The 23,597-nt window shown below is 45.8% G+C and overlaps 1 pseudogene; it reads right to left on the bottom strand.

Annotated features, from left to right (window-relative positions):
• Positions 1-19,727: 19,727 nt before the first annotated feature.
• LOC144302183 (transcription factor BTF3 pseudogene) lies at positions 19,728-20,416 on the bottom strand (annotated as a pseudogene).
• Between the last annotated feature and the right edge of the window lie 3,181 nt (positions 20,417-23,597).

Here is a 23,597-nt window from a genome sequence, read left to right as displayed (position 1 = left end):
GCTTCCAGGTTGGTCAGAGCTTTCTTCACCTTTGTCCCTGCTCCTTTATCACTGAGCTCTGGACCTTTGGTCACTTTTTAATTCCTGCAGTGAATCATACAGCCACCACCACAGGGCCTTTGAAGATGCTGTTCCGCCCTTCTCCCTTTGTTCCCTCTTAGCACCTACTCAGCTTTTCTATTTCAGCTCAATGTCACTCTCTCAGAATGCCTCCCTTGTTCCATCAGATTAAATTCGGTTCTTCTGTTGCCCACCACCATGTCACTTATCATAGATCTCATAAATATGTAAATAGGATGTAAATGGAATTACTGCTCCCTTGGGAGGGAGCAGGCCAGGTTTGCCATCCATGTACAAGCGTGATGCCAAAGGCAGGGGCTCACTTAATATAGCAGTGAGGAGTCTCTTTCCACTGGTTAGTCTTTCAATTTTCCAATGGTGCAGAAGACTGGGAAATTTGCTTGTTGGCTGATAATGTGTTGGCTTGCTCTGTATCTTGCAATGGTTCAAACATCTCTCATGTTTCTCGTGGATTGTGGTCTTAAAGTCTGTCTCTCCAAAAAATGGAGAACAGGCACACACAAATTCATATTTCTCTGTTTTTTTTTTATTTCTCTGTTTTTAAATAGCAAAGGCTATGTTCCAAAGTGTTAATTGAAACAATGGTTCTTTTTGACCTTTGCTGTTGGTGGTACTTTTAGATATGAATTTTGATTATCCGGCTCTTATATGATAAGAAGAAAAGCACCATCACTCTGCTATTGGCACAGAGGACAAAATTTACTTCTATTGACCACTTTTAAAAGTAGCAATCTAATGAAAGGGTTGCCATGTATTTCGAGCTTTATATGCTATTACGCTCTCTTAGCCTAAGGATCCAGTCACTGTCCCATTTGCTTCTCTAAGAAGCTAAGAATGACCACCACTGACCCCCACCTGCTGTCCCTATGAGTAGAGATAAGAAAAGCTGATGGCAAAGCACTTTGCAGATGTCAGATGTTACATGAATGCTGAATTATTGACTACCACCGCTCCCCACCCCTGCTGTGAACTCTGGCAGTGGTAATTTTAAGATGGGAGTATTTCTTCATATGGTTTAGAGAAAGGTCACGATCAAAATCTCTTTTACAAATGTCTTTTATATTTGAAAGCATCTTTACAAGATAATATGACTGGTTTTTCTGCTCCCTCAGCTAAGCCAGAACAATAAGATTCTTAAGTGTCCTCATTCTGCATGAGCTTTGAAATTTTTGTTGATCATTTCTGCAAAGATGTGTCTCTCATTGCTAGCCATGGACCAATCCTCAGAGCCTAAAGGGAAAGCGCATGGCTGTCTGATGTCTGGACCCACCACCACTCATGTGCAGAGACCAAGATTTCTCCCTGGGGGCCTCTAAGACAAGCGGGAACCATCACTGACCCAGGAGAATGGAGGTGGACGTCTCGTGAAACTCACCCCCTGTGTGAGAGGTTATCTTTACTTGCTGATTCCCCCCTCAAGTCTTGGAGCTTGGAAGCCTTGAGGTATCAATAAGCAGGTGTGCAGTGTGTGCATCACTGACCCTGGGTATCCGCAATAGTTACATGTGATCCCTACCTCTTTTCTTTTGCCCTTGGCTGCAAGTCAAGCCTTTGCCATTTGTTCTTGGCTCAAAGGGAGAAGATGTGGTCTTCCTTAGCCATTTTCAGATGGTTGCTCCTGAGGACATGGAACTCAGCACCACGCTTGGAAAAATGCTGACTCCCTGGTGGGTGGATCCATCATAACTGAGCAAGGCCTTCTAACAACTGAATTTCTGTCTAGTAGCAAGACTAACTCAATAGCCTTGGAATTACAAGAACCTCAGAACTGGAAGTATCTTCAGTTAGGCCTCACGACTTTGATCTGAACATTGGGCCACTCACGGTACAGTCTGCGGAGGGTATTGGAGAGTTGTGCAATCCTAGCTGGCCTGGCTGGCTTAGGTCTCAGGTTTCCAGCTGTAAAATGGAGAGCTACTTCCACCAATGGGCATTGATTGAAATGAAGTGCACGAGGTATTCGAATACTCTTCACATAGGATAAATGCCTAATGGATTGTTGTGATGTCTAGATGTCTTCTGTTGGACTTCTCTTGGCCAGGCTTTGTGCCCGATGACTGCACACCTGAAATCTTACCAGCTACCTGCCCGGATGCCAGCCAAGTGTGGAGTATTTTACTGCACACAAAGATCTGTGGATTGAGACAGTCGTGAGCTGGCATCCTGTTCTTCCAATTAGGATGACTCTGAACACTCACATCATCAAAGAAGGTAAACATACCTGACAGGTTGTTGTCAGGGTTCACAGCAATGCCTGCAGAAAGCCTGGCATGGTAGACACATAATAAATAGGAGCTATCGTTGCTATTCTACTACTCTACAACTTGAATCAAAATCAGCTACAGTACCCAAATCCATGCTCTGGTTTGGTCTGACGTTACCCATATCGGATGGGACCTGAGCTCATCTTAGACCAGCTGCCTAATATGAGAGGGTCTTTGTCTTCCTTTGAAGTGGAAGGCATGACACACAAAGTTAGATTTTATTGTTTTCCTAAGAAGGGCTGTCTACTGATGGTCCAGCTACCCTGGAGGTGAATGGGATGTGAGGCTGGGGGACAGGACGAGACGATCCATTTTGGCGTCCATGCTAAGCCTCTGTCTTGGTTTCAGTTTTACCAGGGCCCACGCTGTAACTTTGGTCCCTTTCAGACTCTTGGGCAGGTTTCTCAGGCTAGAACCTGTGAGATCAGGGTATAATTAACCAGCACACTCAGATGGCAGCATTTCCTAGCCATTTCAAGCAAACCTGAAATGTGGTTCTTTAGGGTGTTTAACTTTATTGAAGGGAGCTATATTTTCAATTGTTTAAGAGCCGCAATGAGCCATTTTCTTGTTAATCACTAGCAGGTTGTGAACTCCAACATGTACATGCATGTCCGCACACATAGGAGTGTAAGCATGTGATGTGTGTGGGTATATGTTTATAAGACACATCTCTGTCAATGACTATGGAATATTTGTACCTAGAACACCCAAATACAGAGAAACAGTATACATAAACCTGTAATTTTTTTTTTAAAAAAAGATTTTATTTATTCATGAGAGACACACAGAGAGAGGCAGAGACACAGGCAGAGGGACAAGCAAGATCCCTGCGGGGAGCCCAAGGCAGGACTGGGTCCCAGGACCCCGGGGATCATGGCTTGAGCCAAAGGCAGACGCTCAACCATGGAGCCACCCATACACCCATAATTAGTAAGCTATTTAATGTGAAATACCTTTAAATTTATTTGAATGGCTTAAGTAAAGAAAAAAAGACTTAATTAATCTAGGTCTTGATTAAAGTCTGGAGCAAGACAATCTAGGTCTTGATTAAAATCTGGAGCAAGTGAAGTAAGTCAGTCGGAGAAGGACAAACATTATATGTTCTCATTCATTTGGGGAATATAAATAATAGTGAAAGGGAAAATAAGGGAAGGGAGAAGAAATGTGTGGGAAATATCAGAAAGGGAGACAGAACCTAAAGACTCCTAACTCTGGGAAACGAACTAGGGGTGGTAGAAGGGGAGGAGGGCGGGGGGTGGGAGTGAATGGGTGACGGGCACTGGGTGTTATTCTGTATGTTAGTAAATTGAACACCAATAAAAAAAAAAAAAACATTAAAAAAAAATCTGGAGCAAAAACTGTAATTTGTGTGCCTGTGCCCCCAGGCATAGGGGTAGGTGTGCTGGAGCCCCTTCCCCCCTGGTTCACCAGACACTGTGAACGTCTCTTCCCAACTCTACATTCAGTGACATTGAGTCGGTAGCTTAACATCAGCTGAGGTGGCAGGTATATACCATGGCCATCAGCAGACGCTACAAACGAGGTCCTTTTCATCCTCGGGGGAGCCGGTCATTAGCCATGTATCAACACACCACTGCATCTACCTTCCAGTATTTGCAAGAGCCCGATTTCAGGATGGTGACTATAATCTGCACGTGAAACCTTGAAATCTCTTCAAGGACGTGGTGGTGATTGTTGGTGTTATTAGGAGCACATGCAGTGGGGAGCACTGTTCTAACAGATGGGATGCCCTGTCTGAGGGTCACCGGAGGCTGCTGTTATGGGCTTTTCTATCTTCACAGCTCTCGCACTATCGTGCCCATCCATTTGGACATTTGGAACATTTGGAACAAATACTCTTCATTTTGTGTCGCATGGTGCCCAAATGACAATGTCAAAGTAAATATGTTTTAGTTCCGGGATGCCTGGTGGTTCAGTGGTTGAGCATCTGCCTTTGGCTCAGGTCATGATCCCAGGGTGCTGGGACTGAGTCCTGCATCGGGGTCCCTGCAGGGAGCCTGCTTCTCCCTCTGCCTGTGTCTCTGCCTCTCTCTCTGTCTCTCATGAATAAATAAATAAAATCTTAAAAAAAAAAAGAACAAACCAAAACAACCAAAAAAATAACAACCATGTTTCAGTGCCTGATGAAAAGAGGGTTTGGCAAATAAGACTTGCTGAGAGCTCTAGATGCTACCTTGACCATCACAGGAGCTGGGAAATGTAAGCTCCCCGTCTGCCTCTATGAGTGAGTGGCTGGTGCTCGCACAGGCTGTGGGAAAAAGGCACCAGAACAGACACCTCCTCTAGAGGCTCACGTCTGGGATGTAGGCGTGTCTTGCCCATTAATTTACTGATAGTTATAGACACTTCTGCTTTCCTTGACACAAGCTTAGTAGTAAAAATGAGTAAATTTAAAAATTTTTTAAAAGAGGGGACCATCCAGGGAGTCCTAAAGCCTTTTTTGAATGCACCCTTGACTGTATAACCATTGTTTGCAGGTTTTTTCCCCCAACTTATTAAATTATAACGCACAATCCATTGGCTGTAAGTGTGTAGTTCAACTTTCGCCACAGTCCAGTTTTAGATCATTTCCATCTCCCTCAAGAGTTCCCTCCTGCGCATTGCAGGGAGTCCCACTCCCACTCCTGGCCACAGCCAGCTAGAGCTCTTCTTACTCTTTCCGTGTTTTTGTCTCTTGTAGCAACATTTATATAAATGCAAGCTCTTTGCATCCAGATTATTTCACTTAACATAATGCTGGGAACTTCCTCCTTGTTGTTATATTTCTCAATAGTTTGTTTCTTTAGCAGCCGAGTGGAATCGCACTGTATGGATGCTCCACAGGTGCTCATCACCTACAGGTGGGCATTTGGTGGTTCTAGCTTGGGGCTGTTACAGACGCTGCCGCTGTGCACACGTGTGTCCATGTCTTCACATGGACAGGAGTTTTCATCTCTCTTGGGTACGTAGATAGCTAGGAGTAGAATGGCTGGGTTGTGTCTTAAGTATAACTTTTAAGGAAGCTACCAAATTGCTTTCCTTGCATTCCCCCTGGAGACGGGTGAGGGCTCCACGTTCTCATGTCCTTGCCTACATTTGCTACTTTTAAATCTTTCTGATTGGGACACCTGGGTGGCTCAGTTGTTGAGCATCTGCCCTCAGCTCAGGTCGTCATCCTGGAGCTCCGGGATCGAGTCCCACTCTGGGCTCCCTGCATGGAGCCTGCTTCTCCCTCTGCCTGTGTCTCTGCCTCTCTCTGTTGTCTCTCATGAATAAATAAGTGAAATCTAAAAAAAAAGAAAAAAAAAGAAAAGAAAAAATCTTTTTGATTATAGTCTTTCTGATGGGAATCCAGGAACGTCTCATTGTGGGGTTGACTTCCCTGAGGCAGTCCTATGGCGTACAGTATCTTTGGTGAAATGTATATTTAAGTCTTTGGCCCATCTAAAAAAAATTGGACTTCTTCTCTTATTACTTGGTTGTAATAGTTCTTTATATATTCTGGATAAAAGTCCTGCATCAGATATGTGATTTGCAAATATTTTCTGCCAGTTTGTGGCTTGCATTTTTATTATCTTACTGATAGGTTTTGAAGGGTAAAGGTTTTTAATTTTGATAAAATCCCATTTATCCTTTTATTCTTTCATAGATCATGCTTTGGTGTCATATCCAAGAAGACTTTGCCCAACTTAAGGTCTTAAGGTCATCAAGATTTTCTCATATGTCTTCTACTAGTTCTAAAAAATATTCTGCTGGATCTTTATAGGGGTTTCTTTTCATTTAGAAAGTATTTGGGGGAGTGTTGCCATATTACCACTATGAAGCCTTTAAATCTACAAATATGATCTAACTCTACATTTACTTAGGTCTTTACTTTCCCTGGACAATGTTTTGTAGTTTCCAGGTCTTCCACTCTTTTTGTTGAATTTATTACAATTTTCCTGTTTGATGCTATTGTGAAAATGATTGTTTTCTTAATTTCATTCTGGATTGTTTGAAACTAGTATACAGAAACACAACAGATTTTTAGAGTTTGGTCTTGTATCCTGTGATCTCATTAAACTCACTCTTCTAGTTGTTGTTACAATTTCCTTGGAATTGCCCTACCTAAAAGATGAACTAGTCTGAGAATAAAGACAGTTTTACTCCTTCCTTTCCAAGAAGGCCGCATTTAGTTTCCATTTCTTGCCTTATGAGGTTGGCCCCAATCTCTAGCACAGTGTTGACTACAAGTGCTGAGAGCAGACATCCGTAGCCCGCTCTCGATCTTGAGGGAAGAGCATGCCGTCTTTTATTAGCAGTTGTCACGCTAGCTATAGGCTTTGGTATTTTCCCCTCATCAAACTGGGGAAGTTCACTTCCATGTCTTGTCTTTGGAGGGTTTGCATCATGGATGACGGCTGACGTTTCAGTATCTATTGGGATGATCATGTGAGTTTTGTTCCTCATTCTCTTAATATGGTTTGTCAACAATAATGATTTCAGATGCACACTGTCCTTGCACTCCTGGATAACCCCACCTGGTCGTGGGATCCAGCCCTTCTCATCTAGTGCCTAATTTGGTTTGTTACTATTTTCTGAAGGAGTTTTTGCACATTTTCTTCAGTTCAAGATATTTCCCCATGATTGTTTCTTTGGCTTTTTGGAGACCTGGTGTGGTTTAATTTCCAAAGATCTGGGGACTTCCTATATCTTTTTCTAATTTCTAATTTGATTGTGGTCAGAGAAGATGCTTTATAGAGCTTTGACCTTTTTAAATTACTGAAATGTGTTCATGCTCTAGAATATGATCCATCCTGGAAATGAATTCATGTGTGCTTCCTAAGAATATGTGTTGTGGTGTTAGATATACCAGAAAATTCTATATGTGTCAGTGAGGTCAATCTGGTTGATGGTGCTCTTCTATTCTATAATTCACAGAATTTTTGTGCAGATGTATTATCAGTTAGGGAGAGAAGTATTGAAGTCTCCAATTTTATTGTTGTATTCGTTATTTGTCCTTTCCATCTGATGGTTTTTCTTTTGTGTATTTTTGGGCTTTGTTATTAAGTGAAAAGGTACTTAAGGTTGTTTTATCTTCCTGATGAATTGACCTTTGTATCTCTACAAAATGCCCCTCTTTGGCTCTTTTATCATACCTTGCTTGAAATGTCTGTTTTGTCTGATATTCCCATGGCCTCTCCAGCTCCCTTTTGGTTACTCTTTTCAATATATATATCCTTTTACTATATATATATATATATATATATATATATATATATATATATATATCCTTTTACTTTATTCTACTTGCATCTTTAAATCTAACATGTGTCTCTTGGGGGCAGTGGAGGGCCGGCTCTTGCTCGTCTTTCTGACAACCTCTGCCCTTTGGTTGGAGAGTTTGATCCAGTGAAGTGGTGGCAATTATGTCCAATACTTTTTTTCTGTACGTGTCATGTGGTTTCTGCTCGGAGCCTTCTTTGCCGTCTTCCTTTATGTGAGGCAAACATGGCTGGTGTGCCATTTTCATTTCTCTGTTGTATTTTCGGGTGTTTCTGTTGCTGCGGAGTTGCAGATATTCTAGTCATTTCTAGTATGATCATGAGCCTTTTCTGGGCACCCTGTAGGTTAAATCCCACTGCTCTGTCCGTGCCACCTGCCATCTCAGAACGTCTCCTCTCCCATCTCCCTCTTTTAAAGCCACAAGGCTGGAAAGTGTCCTTTGCCACTGGGCCAGGGTGGGAGAGGGTGTGAGCCCAAGGATGGCCTGAGCACCAGGCATGGACAGACAGACAGGACCCATGGTCACTACAGGGGTCCCAGCAGGCTCCGGCTGGGTTCACACGGTTCTGGGTTCTGACGCTGGCTCTGCCACTGTTGTTTTCTTGGCTTCAGCAGCACCAGATGCCAATCCTGTTCCTTCGAAAACCAGGCAGTTCTCACAGCTCCCCGGCCAGGGCAAGCTTCATGGGCCTTTCTGCTCTTCCAGCAGAAAGCAGCCACTGAGGAAAGGGCTCTCACATCATTTTGCTGCCTCGTGGGGGTTGGAAACTGGCTCATTTCTCCCGGCTCTCTGATGTGCTCTCCCCAGGACGTGGAGAGAAACAGGTTTCTTGAAAACAGGTTCCACGCTGTGCCATTCATTCATATTTGCCTCCCCTCCTACGCCAAGCTAATCTGACCTCCTCGCCGTCCCCTCCCTGCCTGGCACAGCTCGATACGTTTGTAGGGCCCATGCTCAGGAACCGCAGACAAGAAGTGGGAATCAGCTCTGTATTTCCAAGTCCACTCCCATCCTCCTGAGTTGTGTGTCCTCATGTGTGCATGTGCACACCTGTGGATGCGTGTGTACTTACGGAGTAATGGACAAGTGCAGAGAACCTGTCGTGGAGAGCATAAAATCCCATCTCCTTATCTTCTTCCCTCCAGTGTCCTTCCTCCTGTTTCCCTGACTGCTTTCACCTGTCGTCTTCCTGCAGGATGGCAGGCGTGCCAAGTAGAGTTCCTCACCCGGCTCCTGGCTCCTCTTATTCCTGTGCAGGTGCTCTCGGGCCACTGCCACCAAGAGGGCACCTGTGGACCAACAGGCTGGGCTTACCACCCACGAAGCAGAGGGGACACACTCCATGAGGACCAATGGGTGTCTCAGAAACATGTGTTAGAAAGAGCTCACATCGGATTTGGCCTTGGGTACGGGATTTGGGAGAGTTCTGAAAAAGTGGGCGTTTGCCCTGGTAGGGGAGGCCGTCAGAGTGCAGGGAAGGTGCATGTTTGGGCGTCTTGCTACATCGTGTCAACAAGGAGGCTGGACTGCAGCAAGGGTAAGGAAGCAGCTGGTGTGGACATGAGGTCCTGCTCTGTGACCCGGGGAGGGGTGTTGGGTATCTGGGGTGGGCGTGGCACGGGGACCTTGTTTTTGTCTGCGCTTAGACAAAACCTTAAAGGGATGTGCCCTGTCTCATTGTGTTGCCACCTTAGAGGAGTCGGTCTGGGGCAGGTGCTGTGTCACATCCTGTCTAACGGGAGAGCAACATGCCTGGCAGTGAGCTCCAGGCCCCCTTCCTGACGTCAGAGGGGGCTATCTCCTCTTTGAATCCAATGGCTAGTTACAGCAGCTGTTCATCTATGACACTCATGTGTGTGCATTCATGTGTATGCTTGCAGACATACACACGTGTCCGTGGGGATGACAGGCAGGAAGGGAAGTCGCACTTATCTCACGTCTCCTGCAAACTGCCAGAGATCGTGCTTTCCGTCTCCCTATCACACTCATGTTCGGTCGTGTTCGATGCTAGTCAGCTCCACACATGAGCAGTTTCCTCCCCACCGCCCACCCTCACAAATGCTGCTATTCGTTCATCACCCCCCTTTCCACATCTGCCCTATTTTTCTGGCTCCCCCGGAGAGTATCCTGACCCTGTGGATTATTTTGCAGTTTACCGCCTCTCTTTTTAGTGGCACTGATTAGCTCCAAACATTCCTCGAGAAATCATCTGCGGTGGCCCGTTATGTAAGATCATGGTTCACCAGGTCTTCTGGAAGCTGTTTAAAATGCCCAGAAACACATTAGAGTTTAACCACTGCAGTCCTGCCGAGATCAGATCTCCCATGCCCACGAGGACCTGCAGGATGTGCGAGGAAGCATCACTGGGAGGTGCTCTTTCTCCACTGAGGCTGAAAGTGGCTCAGCAGCCAGACTCGTAGCTTTATTTAATTTTTTCTCCTTTGGGTTCATAACTGTGTTACACTGTTCATAGTCTATGAAGAATTGTTGCCACCTCTTGCCTGCTGGCTTGTTACTGTCTGTTACTTTTCTGCTCAATCACACCTTCTCCAAGTCTCTGGGCTGATCTGCCCATCCTGGCACCTAGCTAACATTCCTCCTCTAGGATTCTACTTTGAAGGAAGCTTCTTATTCCCTTCCCGTTGTATTTACTAAAGAAATACAGTAGCTTACAATGGATCGAGACTGCATTTTCTCCTGGATAGTATATAAGTGGGATTGAGATTCTGGGTTAGGTTTATGTCTCCCTCAAAACATTAAACCTAAAATATATTTTAAGTTCAAAATATTGAATTTAATATTTAAAGTTTAATATTTTTGAACTATGTCATGTGGCAGAGACTGTTACTGCTCAGGAACTATCCATATCATACTCACATTTTCTGGCCTCCTGGAGTTGGGTGGGGACATGTGGCAAGTTCTAGCCATTGGTCCCAGATCATAAGGATCACGTCCGAACTTTTAAAGCACTTAAGAGCAGGTGCATGACCCTCCAGTTCCTCGCCACGTGTGCAGGGAGCTGGAGGCCAAGGGACACAGATGGTGGCTGTAAGAATCAATTAGCTGGGATCTCTGAGTCACTGAAGTCAGAGTCCCTAGAAAAGGTGACAGAAATCACAGATTTTGTGAGGAAGACAATTGATTCTTTTTTTTTTAAGATTTATTTTTATTTTAGAGAGAGAGAGAGAGAGAACAAGCAGGAGAGTCAGAGGGAGAGGGAGAGAGAGAATCTCAACAGACTCCCTGCTGAGTGCAGAGCCCGACACAGGGCTCCAACTCATGACCCTGAGATAGTGACCTGAGCCTAAACCAAGAGTCAGATGCTTAACTGACTGAGCCACCCAGGAGCCCTGGCAAATGAATCTTTATTAACAAAGCCACTGAGATTTCCAGAGGAGGTTGCGACTGCAGCAAACACACACAAAACGATCGCGTGCTAGCCAATGACTGTATCTGCAATAACAAATAAATGAAGTAATGCATGAAAAAGAGGTAACCAATGATTTAATGGCCTTTTAGAAAGTTGGAATCCTGGTGCTGAGGAAATGGAGTTTGTGATGTTTCTAGGAAGGGGCTTTTCAGGGAGAATCAGAGGCTAGTATTAGTGATGCTGTTTGGTTTAATTTCAAATGCCTCCATGTTTGTTACCTTGATACAGGCTCCAAGCATAATTAGAGCCATTCTTATATTCTGCTCACAAAGTATAAAGGAAAAGAAAATGTATTCTCCTTAGACAAGAATAGTAAAACAGAAAAAGGGACGCATTTTTCATGGAGGTGTGAGCAAGTGATTTCTTTAGGTAGAAAAGCCACGGGTGTGAGCAGGGGCAGAAGAGAAAGGAGAGGCTTTGTCTCGTCCTGATTCGAGTCCTAACTTCTGACTTCCAAGAGCCTGGAGATGTTGAAGGGACTTAAAATTTGGCGGTTCCCTTCCTAGCCTCTAGAGGGCGCCACCATCCCAGCGCAGCATGGTTGTTGAGTCCATGACCCCACCGGCTACAAAGACCTGCTGTTTGCACAGAGAATAAAAAAAATAGGTTGTTTTTACCTTCTGGAAGCAAATTTTCCATGTAGCACTTTTAAAAATTAAAGTTAGAGGATGCATCCTAAATTCTCCTCTAAATTTAGATATTTCTTTGGGACGCCAGGGTGGCTCAGTGGTTGAGCATCTCTCTTTGGCTCAGGGCATGATCCCCGGGTCCTGGGATCAAGTTCCACAACGGGCTCCCCGTGAGGAGCCTGCTTCCCCCTTTGCCTGTGTCTCTGCCTCTCTTTGTGTCTCTCATGAATAAATAAATAAAATCTTTAAAAAAGAAAAGAAAAGAAAAAAATACTTGGGTATTTCTTTTCCTAAGAACACCCAAGGTGTTTGAAAAAGTCCATATCAAACAAAATACAAACCAAAAGTGACCCTTAGGCCTTATAAAATAATTTACATAAGAATTTATTCAGATGTTAACCTTCTTACTTTATTGAATGAATTTGTAATAATTTCTTTACGGCAACATTTTAGAAGTAGATTTATTTCATAAAGCCAAGTTTAGGAGCACAGTAAAAATCTGATTTGATTTGGTATTGAGGTTTCTGGCCTCCATGGACTATACACTGTCATAACATAACAGGAACCATGCCTCGGGTGACTTCCCAAAGGCACATTTTGTTAACACAAATTTGGAATGTGTCCTTGCTCATCACAAAGCCATAGTAGATGCTAAAAACTTTCTAGTTAATGATTGCTGGCCAATCATGTTCTATACAAATTTTTTTTTCAAAATTTTCTTGAAAAAATTTTGAGATTACATAGCGTATACACACATACATAAGATCTGTGTGTGTGTGTTCGCGTGTGCGTGCGTGTGTGTGTGTGTGTATCCAAAGCAAGTTTGCTTCTTTCATGCAGTGTGAAACATTAAAAATGTGGTTTGGGGTAAAAGCAATCCTTTAGAAAAATTTTAAGAACCTGCAAAGTAAGGAAATGATGTGTTCACATTTATTCACTTTGTCTCTTGAGGACCAGGATTATTACTTAGAGCTGCTTGTTTTCATCTTTTTGGGACATCTCGTTATGATTCAGACTGTTTCGTGCACAGAACTCAGCCCGAGGAAAACACGAAGCAGGATGTGTTGGAAAGCTTCACATAATAGCAAGCATAAAGGGTTTCAGAAGAAACACACAGGTCGGGACTGTCCCCTGTGCTGACCCCCACTCCCCACCTCAACCCTGTTGTCAGGATGGGGAACCTGATTTCTTTATGCACATTTATGCTTGCTCTAGTACGTAAAACACGGACAGCCCTGCCTGGTGCGGAGGTGCCACATGGCAGGCCCTGTGGGGCTCCACGCAGGGGAGACTGGGGTCTGCTGCTGGGCTGCACACACCCTGTGCTACACGGCAGGGTGCAGACGGTCACCACCGTGTGTTAGGTGGGATCCGAGCTAAGAGGCCGCGTGTTGCAGGCAGGCGTGTCATGTTCAGGGGCAAGGGTCTGGACACATGCCTGTCTGGCATCACAGAGGAAGCCTGTGCTTCCTAACCATGCAAGGCCATGTGGGAGCGTGTGGTCCAGCCCCGACAGCATGCATGTCCCACGGCTGCCCCTGCTGGCAACACAGCCAAAGAGGACGGGATGAGCGGTGATGACAAATGCACCTTAACATTTGAAAATACGGTGCTGAGAAGATGAGCATGATGCAGGGTTCTTGTGAAGAGTGAAAGGCTGAAAATAACTGTGCTTGGACACGCTACCCTGATTGCCCCAGCTCGGCGTCCAGGAAATGATAAGCTAGTGATGTCTACCAGGGAAGATGAAAGCACGATTTTAGGAAATCCAGCCACTTTTTCAATCGTAATTGCCCGACAATGGCCTTACTCCTAGTTTTTGGAGGGCTCCTTTTTAGACCACGATCTGGGGGCTCCCATACATAACACAGCCGTCCGTGGCTTGGGGCCCAGACGGTGGTCTTCGTGGTTTTAGGTGGACGCAGCTCACTTGGCGGGTTCGCTCCTTGGGTGGATCATTTCCAGCCTCTCTGCAGATCCGCAGCCCTCGCCTCCCGGCCTTCTCGGTCACCACTGAGGACACTACTGCTCAGCAGCCTCTTCCCCTGCCCTCCCCCCACCCCCAGACTGCCTTCCCTGGGAAATCCAATCAAACCAGACCTGGATCTCGGCGGGGTTTCTCAAAGTCCGGGAGGCCTTGGTGAGGGCTTGCGTCAAGGAGTGCAGCCTTCTGGTCTCTGCTGCCCCTCAGGGGCAGGTGGCAGTTCCTTTCCTGCCCCCGCCCCGCCCCTCACTGTGTGGGGAAGGCGCCCAGGCAGCTGGCTTCTGGTTGGTTAGACCCACGGCCCACAGAGGAGAGGCTGGAAGAAGAGGCCTCGCTCAGGCGGTGTCTCCAGCAGGAGCTGCTGAGGTTCCAGTTTCCCACCCCTCGGGCCTCACCATGGACCACTTCCATCCACTTCTGTCGCTGCTGTTGTCTGGGATCTAGCCCATCCCCGTTTGGCTTCTCAGCTCCTCCATCACCGGTAACCGGTGCCCCCTGTCGACTCCCTCCGTACGGATCCTGCAGTGAGCCAGCTGTCCCCTGGCAGGACCCACGAACCCTTCGATTTTCTTCATCCTCATTTTGTGCCATTAATATTCCTCTGCCTTCCAGAAGTACACACGTACCCTCCCCCATCACTTTTATCCCCTGGGGAAATTGAATCCTGACAGTCTTGTCCCTGGGAGGGAGCCTGGTAGACATACTCGTTCTCGATCTTGTTACAAATGATTTGGCAACATTTTGTTTCACATAATCAAATGTCCCCAAGACAGTCCCTGGTGGCTAATTATGTTTTAAAAAATTAATAAATGTTTACACTTGGGTTTACAATCTGGAGGTCAATTCTAGGTGCAGAAGATTAGAAGTCTGTCTTTTTAGGACATGAAAAACAATGAAGTTTACCACTATTGCTTAAGAGAATAGCTTGGATATACCTTGGTGTTGGTCAAGCGCATTTCGTCTGCATTCATTCTGTTTCTTTTTGCAGGCATGCCCAAGTTTCCATTTACAAGATAGCCTTTGCTCCTTTGTTTATTTTCTGTATCTTTCTTTTTTTTTTTTTTTAAAGATTTTACTTATTTATTCATGAGAGACACACACAGAGAGAGGCAGAGACACAGGCAGAGGGAGAAGCAGGCTCCCTGAGGAGAACCCGATGAGAGACTCGATCCCTGGACCCCGGGATCATGACCTGAACCAAAGGCAGACGCTCACCCACTGAGCCACCCAGGTGCCCCTGTATCTATCTTTTTAATCTAATCTTTTATCATCTTATAGGACATTTTCCCTGCATTCAGGGATTTTATGAAGCTTAGCTTATTACTGATTCCATCTCCTCCCCAGTTAATTCTACACTTCAAAATTTGGGGGCGTATTTTTTATATTTTATGTAGCGTAATGTGGAATTACGTTCTGTGCAGTCCGTGTTGTAACTTCCTCCCAGCACGGGCAAATCTTTCCCTTCTTGCCTTGGGGCCTCATCAGCTCGGGGAGGTGCCGTCTTGTCTTTCCTGGTGTCCCCCTGACCTTCTCCGGCCTCACCAGCTTTCACCTCTGCTTCCGATTGCCTGCTTCTACGTTCAGACACAGCTCCAGCATATGTATTTTTGAAGATTTTAAAACAGGCATTTATGCTACATCCTGTATGCTTCCAACCATATTACACCCTGCAAAAGAAAGAACTGTGGACATAGCAAGAAGATCAGGGGTCACAAGAGATTGGGGCAGAGCAGAGGGCATTTTAGGGAAGTGAAAATAAATACTTTGCGTGATGTTACAGTGATGGATACACGTCATTAACGTTTGTCCAAACCCGCAGAATGCACACCACAAGAGTGAGCCCTAATGAAACCATGGATGTTGGGTGATGATGACGTGTGGATGCGGGTTCTTCGACTGTTACATGGGTACCCCTCTGCTAGGGGGTGTTGACGGTGAGGGGGTTGTGCATTTGTGGCGATGGGGGTGTTAGGAACTCACTGTACTTCCCATTCATTTTGCTGTGAACCTAAAACTGTTCTAAAAACCAAAGTCTATTAAAAACATATACATATATATTTAACACTTCTCCGTGTAACTAAAAAAATAATACGGAGGCTTTTGAATAAAGCACAGACATTGCCAGTTTCTTCTCTAAATGACTCTGGAGAGAGTGTTCTCCCTAGAAGTTGCCAGGACTACCAATCCTCTCTGTATCCTTCTAGGTCCTTCCTATGCCTTCTCAGATATAGATGCAGGAACCTGTGCACACACAGTGATAGCGTGCAGACAAGATTATGCTGACCTACTATTCTGCAACCCTTTGCTGATTTTTCCCACCAACTCTATCTCCAGGACCCTTCCACTGTCAGAACACACTTCTAGAACTTTCTTTTCTACTGGTTCATAATTTTACCCATTTTTCTCTGGGGTCCTTTTTAATCTTCTTGAGTGGTGGGTGGTTTCCAACAGATATTCCAGATATTAACCTCCAGCCTGTTGCATATATAGCAAACATTTTCTCTTATTTTTCTAATTTCCTGCTTGTTTTTTCATGTACGTTTTAAGTTTTCATGTGGCCATTCTGTCAGTGTTTCCTTTACGACCTCTGAGTTTTGTGACTAGCTCAGAAAATCCTTCCCCATCATAGGATTATAAAATTATCCTGATATTTTCTTTTCATTCTTTCACTTAGAATGTATGGTTGGGTCATGGTATATGGATTTAATTTTATTTTTCTTCCACAGAGATGGACAATTATTTTAGTACCACATCAAAGAGAGCATTTTCTCTGCACTGATTTGAAATGCCACAGTAGTGATACTCCCAGGTTTTCTGTTCAGTTCTATTGAGGTATTTTTTATTCTTCCCCAAATATATTATTTTAATTTCTTTAACAAAACAGTATGTTTTGATATTTGGCCTGACTATTCCCCTTAATAGTATATTTTAAATTAGAACTTCATTAGTTTGTTATATTTATTAATTAGTTGTTCTGGTACATTCATTTACTCTGATAAATGAATAGGAGAATTAGCATTTTTAATGCTAACCTAATTAGCATTAGGTTTTTAAAAAAACTACTGTTGCAACTTTGATCAGAATTGCATTGAATTTGTAAAGCAATTTTGGGGAGAACTGACATTATTTCATTGTCTATTCTGGTGTTGTATCTATTTATTCAGTTTAAAAATATTCTGCAAAAGATATTTTACTGGTTGGTTCTTTAAATATTCTATAACCTTTATAGGTATTTATGTAATTCTTGCATATTTCTTGCTGGATGCATCCTAGGTTATTTTTTCTCTTTTTATTGTGATCCAGATCTTTATCCCCATTATACTTTCTAATTGTTTGAGACTAGTACTAGAAAGCCATCCAGGGTAATGCATGCTAGCTGCTATAACAAGGAGCCCCCGTGTTTTAACACCAGGATATTTTATGTCTTGTTGATGAACAATTTGATGTAAGTTGGATCATCCTCATCTGAGCAGTGATTTAGTTCTTGTCATTCCAGCTGTGCCAGGCTGAGCGGCCCTGGAGCCCAGTCCCTGCGGTTCAATGCTTGCACGGTCGTTCAGATTCTGAACTCATCTCCTTCTCCTAATTGCCTTGCGAGAGAAGCTACAGCCAGGACACGCCACTAACCTCTGCTCATCTTCTCTGTGACCGCGACATCCACTGGTGTGTGACCTGCCTTCCAAGCAATAAAAGACAAGGGCTTTACGAAATGTCTTGCCACAGGATAACATTGGTACGTTTTTTTTTTTTTGCAGTCTTTAATATCCATTTTCTCACCATCCACCTGCTAAAATAATGCTATATATTTTAGGTTTCATTATTTTAAATATTATGAAGGACATTCTTTCAAGTCACTATGCTTTGTCTTAATGTAATTAAGTGAGCCGATGTAACAATCTGAAAATCTCAGTGGCTTCATGGGGGAAGCTGGGATTCTTTTTCATGTCACAAGCCTAGTGGATGTGTTCTGTTTTTAAATGTGTGTGTGTGTGTGTGTGTGTGTGTGTTTAAACATTTCTAGGAACTTAGGGCAAGGGTGAGGGGACAGAGTTGAATCTTGATCTGTCACCTTAATCCAATACTATCCTGCAGATTGGTTTTTACTGCGTTTAAAGTGTGATGCCCAGAAATGATCCCCATGCTCTCGACCCCCCCAGCTTTGAGTGCTGGGGCAGGATCCATCAGGTGGGAAGTACATCAGCAGCTCCAACCTCACGTACCAGGTGTGAGCCTATGATGGCTGTACCAGAATTCCCGGACTCTGGGCGCTTGGGGTCTCTGGCATGAATCGGAAGCCGGGGAAGACTTGAAGTCCTAAGCTTCCTCTTCCTCCTCTATTCTGCATCCTCACAAGCAGCATTGCTCCAGATGGAAGCACGGCCTGTTCTTAGTCGCTCTGCTTCCCAATCCAGTTTTGCAGTGTGAGAGGAGCCGGACACTGACCCCAGGCCACATAGCTTCTTCCAGCCTTCCTCACCGGGGGCTTGGCCGTGGCCTGGCCTCTCTGATGGAAGCAGTCCCTGCCCCTGGGCACCTGCCAAGCCTGTCCCCGGGGTGTCCTGCACTCTCACCTGCAGCCTCTCACTGCCCCACGGTCCTCCTCCTCCAGGCAGGCCACCCACACCTGAACTGCTCCTGTCCTGTGGAAAGGGGGCTCATTGTGGCTGTCTGGGGGCTTCTTTGCCTGTGGCTCCTTTTTTCTCACAGGACAGTGTCTCTTTTAGAGGATCCGGCTGCTTCCTGGGCTCAGCATGCTCAGCATGCTTCGGCATTGCTTTTCCTCCTTGGGTTCACTCCTCCACCTGTTCCCCCGGCCCCTCCCACAGGTGTGGGGCTCTGTCCCCTCTGTCCTCTCTGGGCTGATAATCATCCAGGACACTGAAGCTCTTGTTCAATGGGAAATGTTCCCCGGGAAGTGGGGGGGACCTCGTTCTTTTCCATGAACACTTCAGCTTAAATTACTTTTCTCATATGAATGACGCAGAGTCATAAATTGGTGCTAATCAACCCTGGGCACATAGCGAAGCCTCCTTTATGCACTGAGAGGGTTCACATAATTGAATTTTGCATATAACCAAAGATTACTCCTTCCAGTGGCCAACTTATGAGGGATTTTGGTGTTAGATTCTCCGGAAACCGAGGGGACGGGCAGTGTCGGAAGGCCAGCGCCCTAAGACACCAGGTCACCCCGGGAAGGGGAGGGACTCCAGGGTGAACCGAGGGGCCCCTGCTGGCTTCTGAGTTTCATTTCCAAGGGCCATGAGGCCGAGGAGGAGTTGCTTTCTGAGAAGACCTCCGTCGGGTAGGTGCTTTTCATGAGAGGACTGCCCACGGTTGGCTCCACGGCATGTCAACGCCTTAAAACATAGTCAAACACAATTGTATTGGCTAGAGTCTTTCTGGGGCTACCTGAGAGTCTTGTCCCTAACAGGGAACAACATTACAACATTACTACTCATGAAACGATTATTCCGTCTGATGTTCGTGGCCTTAATGAAAACGTGAGGCTAGAGCTGCTAAGTTGTCTCTCCCTGGTGTACCTGGAGGAGTTCTTATCTTTGGGCCCCATGAGAATGGCAAGCCCCTGCGTCCTTCATTGCAAGATAAACCAACATGCATGCCAGCTCTTGGAAGATTATGGTAAGCATTGATTCCCCTCCCTCTTTCCAGACCCCTGAAAGCTTACAGTAATGAAAACAACATAACTCCATGGAAAACAGTATGTAAAACATGCGTGCACATTATGTATTTACATATAAATGAACAGAAGATAAAGAGCTTGCTTTCATTATATGTGCTTCCTCTGGGGGATGTTTTGAAAAAAGAAAAGCAAAAGTTGTTTTTTTTGGTTTTTTTTTTTTGTTTTTTTAAAGATGAGTAATGTCTATAAATAAAATTGAAAAGAAAAACGAAAAACAACCCGCTAAACACTGGGCTTGAAAAAAAATGTAACAAATCCGAGGAACGTTTTTATGATTTTTTTTTTTCCCTAGGCAAAGAACTTTATTAACCTTGTTTCAAACTTTATTCCCAGGCTTCTTCGGCTTAATTAGCTGCAAAGAATGAATTGTGTATAAGCAAAAACTGAAAAGAGCTGCAGTGTCCAAGGGGCTTGGGCTTAAAAATATTAGAGAGCTAGATTTTATCAGATCCATGAACAAAATTTTAAAAAGCAGTCATAATATAAAATAGCAGCTCCCAGTAACTTCTTCAAGTTTTATCTTCTTCAGAAGTTGACTCAATTCAGTTTGCTTCATTCTTGGAAGCTTCATCAAAATTCTCCACAAGATCTGGAACTTCATCATCATCATCCTCTCCGGTAGCAAGTGGTGCTTTTCCATCCACGGACTGTTTGGGCAGAGCTTCAGCCAGTCTTCTTAAACTAGTCAGAGTGTCTGCACCAAGCTGGTTTAAGATCCTGGGTAGCATTTCTGTCAGCTGCTTGGTCTCAGCATGGCCTGTAACGGTGAAAGTGTTCGCTGCCAGCGATGCCTGAACTTTAGGGTTGTTAAAATGGATCACTGTTCCTTGGTTTGTGAACATATTCACTTCTTCAATACCAGAGATATTGCTTACCCCTAACTTCTTTAAGGAGAACTGAAGATTTTTTATCATCTGCTGTAGCTGTTCCAGGAACCACCTTCTTCTTTCGGCGAGCAGTTCCTTTCCCACCAATGCGCACCTGTGCTTGCAATTTGGCGAGTTTCTCCTGGTTCGTGATAGTTTCTTTCATCTTGTTGGAGCGCAAATGGGACCACGGTGGGGGGACTAGGGTTGGCGCTCGGGGGCGGGGGGGGTCTCGGGCGGACCAGCTGAGGTTAGGCGCACACACGCGGGGACGCGAGATGGCAGCTAAAGCCGTTTTTATGATTTTTAAAGAAAGTTTACATCTGATCATATTTCTTCCTGAGAGTTCATGAATATATACATCAGATAGAAGAGATTAAAAACCCAAAATATTTGTCCAATGGACGAGGACATAGGAAAGACGGCCCTTTTATGCTGTTTTTTTCTTTTCAGAAAAATTTATGGTTTAGTATTTCCCTCCTGTTTTCCACTGGAAATCAGTTTTCCCTGGAAATTAAATGAGTGAGGATCATGAGTTCGCCCGAATGTCTTTTTTTGAAACTAGTATTTTGTAGTGTTCTCACTTTCAAACCTGTGTCTCTCGAGTATACCCTTCAGCTTTTCAGTCTGTGGAATTTTATCAGCTGGCAAAAATGGATAGAGGGGAAAACGAACTGAATCAGGGGTCGACAGACGTTTCTGGATGGGGCTGGAAGTTACTGTTTTCTGTTTTGTGGGAGAGAGGATCTCGACTGGGGGAGCTTTCCCAATGTATGTGACCATCAAGTCAGTATCAAATCAGCACGTCCTACACTTCAGACATCTCGCAATTTTGTCAATTATGCCTCAATGAAGCTGAAAAAATAAAGTTAAAAGGAAAGAAAGCGGCCATAGACAGATGTCAGCGAATGGGTGTGGCCGTGTTGCAATAAAACTTGACGTCTGGGTACCAAGATTTCAATTTCATATGATTTTTACTTGTTACAAAGAGTAAAACATCACTTGACTTTTTAAAGCCATTGAACAGTATAAGCTACACTTGGCTTACGGGTCACATTAAAACAGACGCCGGGCTGGATTGGAGCCTCGGGAGTTGTTCGCTGACTTCTGCTCTCAGATTCTTGACTTGATGTACCTTCAAAGCTGTTGTAACAAAGGCGTGGGAATACTCACAACTGGGACGTGAATTCATCTGTTCTGTTGAATACTTTTATCTTCGATCGCTGACCCGTGTCTCAGGGGAAGATGTGGAGAACCTGAACGTGAGTCCTGGGCCCCTGGCTGGGGCTGCCCCCCATCCCCGGCGAGCAGGGACCGCGTACTAGAGGGTCACAGGGTGGTAGCCCTTGCGAGCAGCCCATAATGAAGTGGGACTCAGTGTGCTTCGGGGGCTATTGGGTGTTTTCCAACATCAGTCCAGATGGACGAACCACAGCATACCCGTGGGAAGGGTCCTAACCTCGCGGCCGTGGAGATGGGGTGGCTCACTCTGCACCAGGCGTGGTGGCACCTGCTTCCCCTCAGGGCGGGGGCTAGATCCAGGCCACTGTGCTGAGCCAGGGCTTTCCGGAGGAGAGGGACACGTACCTGCAATAGATCATCCTGGGGAAGGACAGCCAGGTGACAAAGAGCAGAGCAGAGCACTTGCACGCTGCTGCTTCACTGAAGAATAACCCCTGATTGATTTTTAGAACTGTACGTTTTATAAAATTATCGATCAATGCTCCAAATGGGACTGTGCAATGTTCTGCTCCTCACCTAAGCAGACAACTAACAAAGCTCGAAGGAACAGGCAGCCCGTGGTGCTTAAGAAATTCTACTCGCCGCTGAATAGCCAGGTCCTCTTCTCTCAGAGTTCCCTTCGTGTGACATAAGTGCCACCGATTGGTGACCCTTTCTTCTACTTCTATTTCTTCTTTTTCCTTTTTGACCAGCATTCATTCTGCACCATAATATGTCGAAGTCGGTGTGGGGCTTTAGGGCTCCTCATATTGAGCTGGGGTGCTGGTGGCCGCCAGCCCTGCCGATGTGGCAGCGGGGTCGCCCCCACCAGGAGAGAACAGAGGGAGTCATCCTCATCCAGAGGGTGGCCCTGTGTAGGAGGACGGTGGAAGCACACCTGGCTGGTCTCTAGATCTTCCTGCATAGGTTTGTTTTATTTTACACGGACTGAAGAGCGGCCCTGCCACCTGCTTCTTTTGAGATAGAGACAAGAAATATAAATCACCATCTGGAAACAAAGAAAGCGAATCACAATACTTGCAAGTTCCTTCCTCGATGCCGTGCAAACAGGAACATGCATGTGAGCCCTTCCACATTTTATGGATTCTCTCTTCTCTCTTCTCAGACGGGACATGCTGAGGCCAGATCCACGACGTTTGGGTGCCATCAGTGCATCCTCTGGGTTCCTGAGTCACGATTATTTCGACGTGTGTATTTGACCGCAGCAGCTCCGTGCTTGCACAGGGCTGACTCTGCGCCAGGAAGTCCTCTAGGCCCCTCACCTGAGGAGGTGTGCTTTCCCTTCATGTTGTCTAGGTGAGGACCCTGAGGCCCAGAGAGGGTGAGCACAGTTCCCGAGCTCACACAGCTGGGAACTGGCAGCTGTGTGACCTTCTGCAGCTGGGGGAGTGGGACCTAGTGCCCCGGGGCCTCAGACTAAGAAGGGGGCCGGCAGAGCTCGGCACGTCTGCAGGGCAGCTGGTTTGTCGGGCCAGAGCTCCCATCGGGCAACGGAACTGCATGCGACTGGGACACAGGAGGCAAGCTTTCACAGCAAGAAGCAGAATGGGAAAAAAAAAAAAAGAAACAGCAGAATGGATTTCCTCTGCCTGTCTGAGGTGGGCCCTGGTGTCAAAAGGCGGAGGGGGCCCGAGGCAGGACTAGCCTGCACCCCAATGCCCCGCTCAGGCCTGGGTGGAGGCAGGGGCACCGCCCGAGGCCTGTCCTCTCTGGGCCAGCACAAGGCCAGGGTGACCCCCTCCCTGGGAGGCAGCACGGAGCAGGGCGCCCCGGCTCAGCCCCTCTCAGAGCGGCCCGGCTGCCAGCAGACCAGCTGCGGCCGGCACCTCGAGGCCACCGGGGTGCTTCTCACTGCGGCTCCTGGACAGATGCTCTGCGATCTGTTCACTTTCAATACGAGTGAATCAAGCCCTCACTCGACTTCTAGACATATGCACGTGCTTTAAGCAGTTCCAGAATCACTTACCTGGACTGAGAACTCACCGAAGATACTTTAGGGGCGGTGGCATCCTCCCCTCACCCCGGGCTTCCTCTGGCTGGAGCCAGGCTTCCCTTGCAAGGGCGGGCCCTGTGCTAATCCGTGACATTGGGGCTGCAAACCCCGGGAGGCGGTCTCCTAATCCTAGCCAAG

Source organism: Canis aureus, chromosome 31 (assembly GCF_053574225.1).
Source record: "Canis aureus isolate CA01 chromosome 31, VMU_Caureus_v.1.0, whole genome shotgun sequence".
In the NCBI taxonomy this organism is placed as follows: domain Eukaryota; kingdom Metazoa; phylum Chordata; class Mammalia; order Carnivora; family Canidae; genus Canis; species Canis aureus.
The sequence above is the reverse complement of the archived record's forward strand: the minus strand, read 5'-3'. Positions and strand labels throughout refer to the sequence as shown.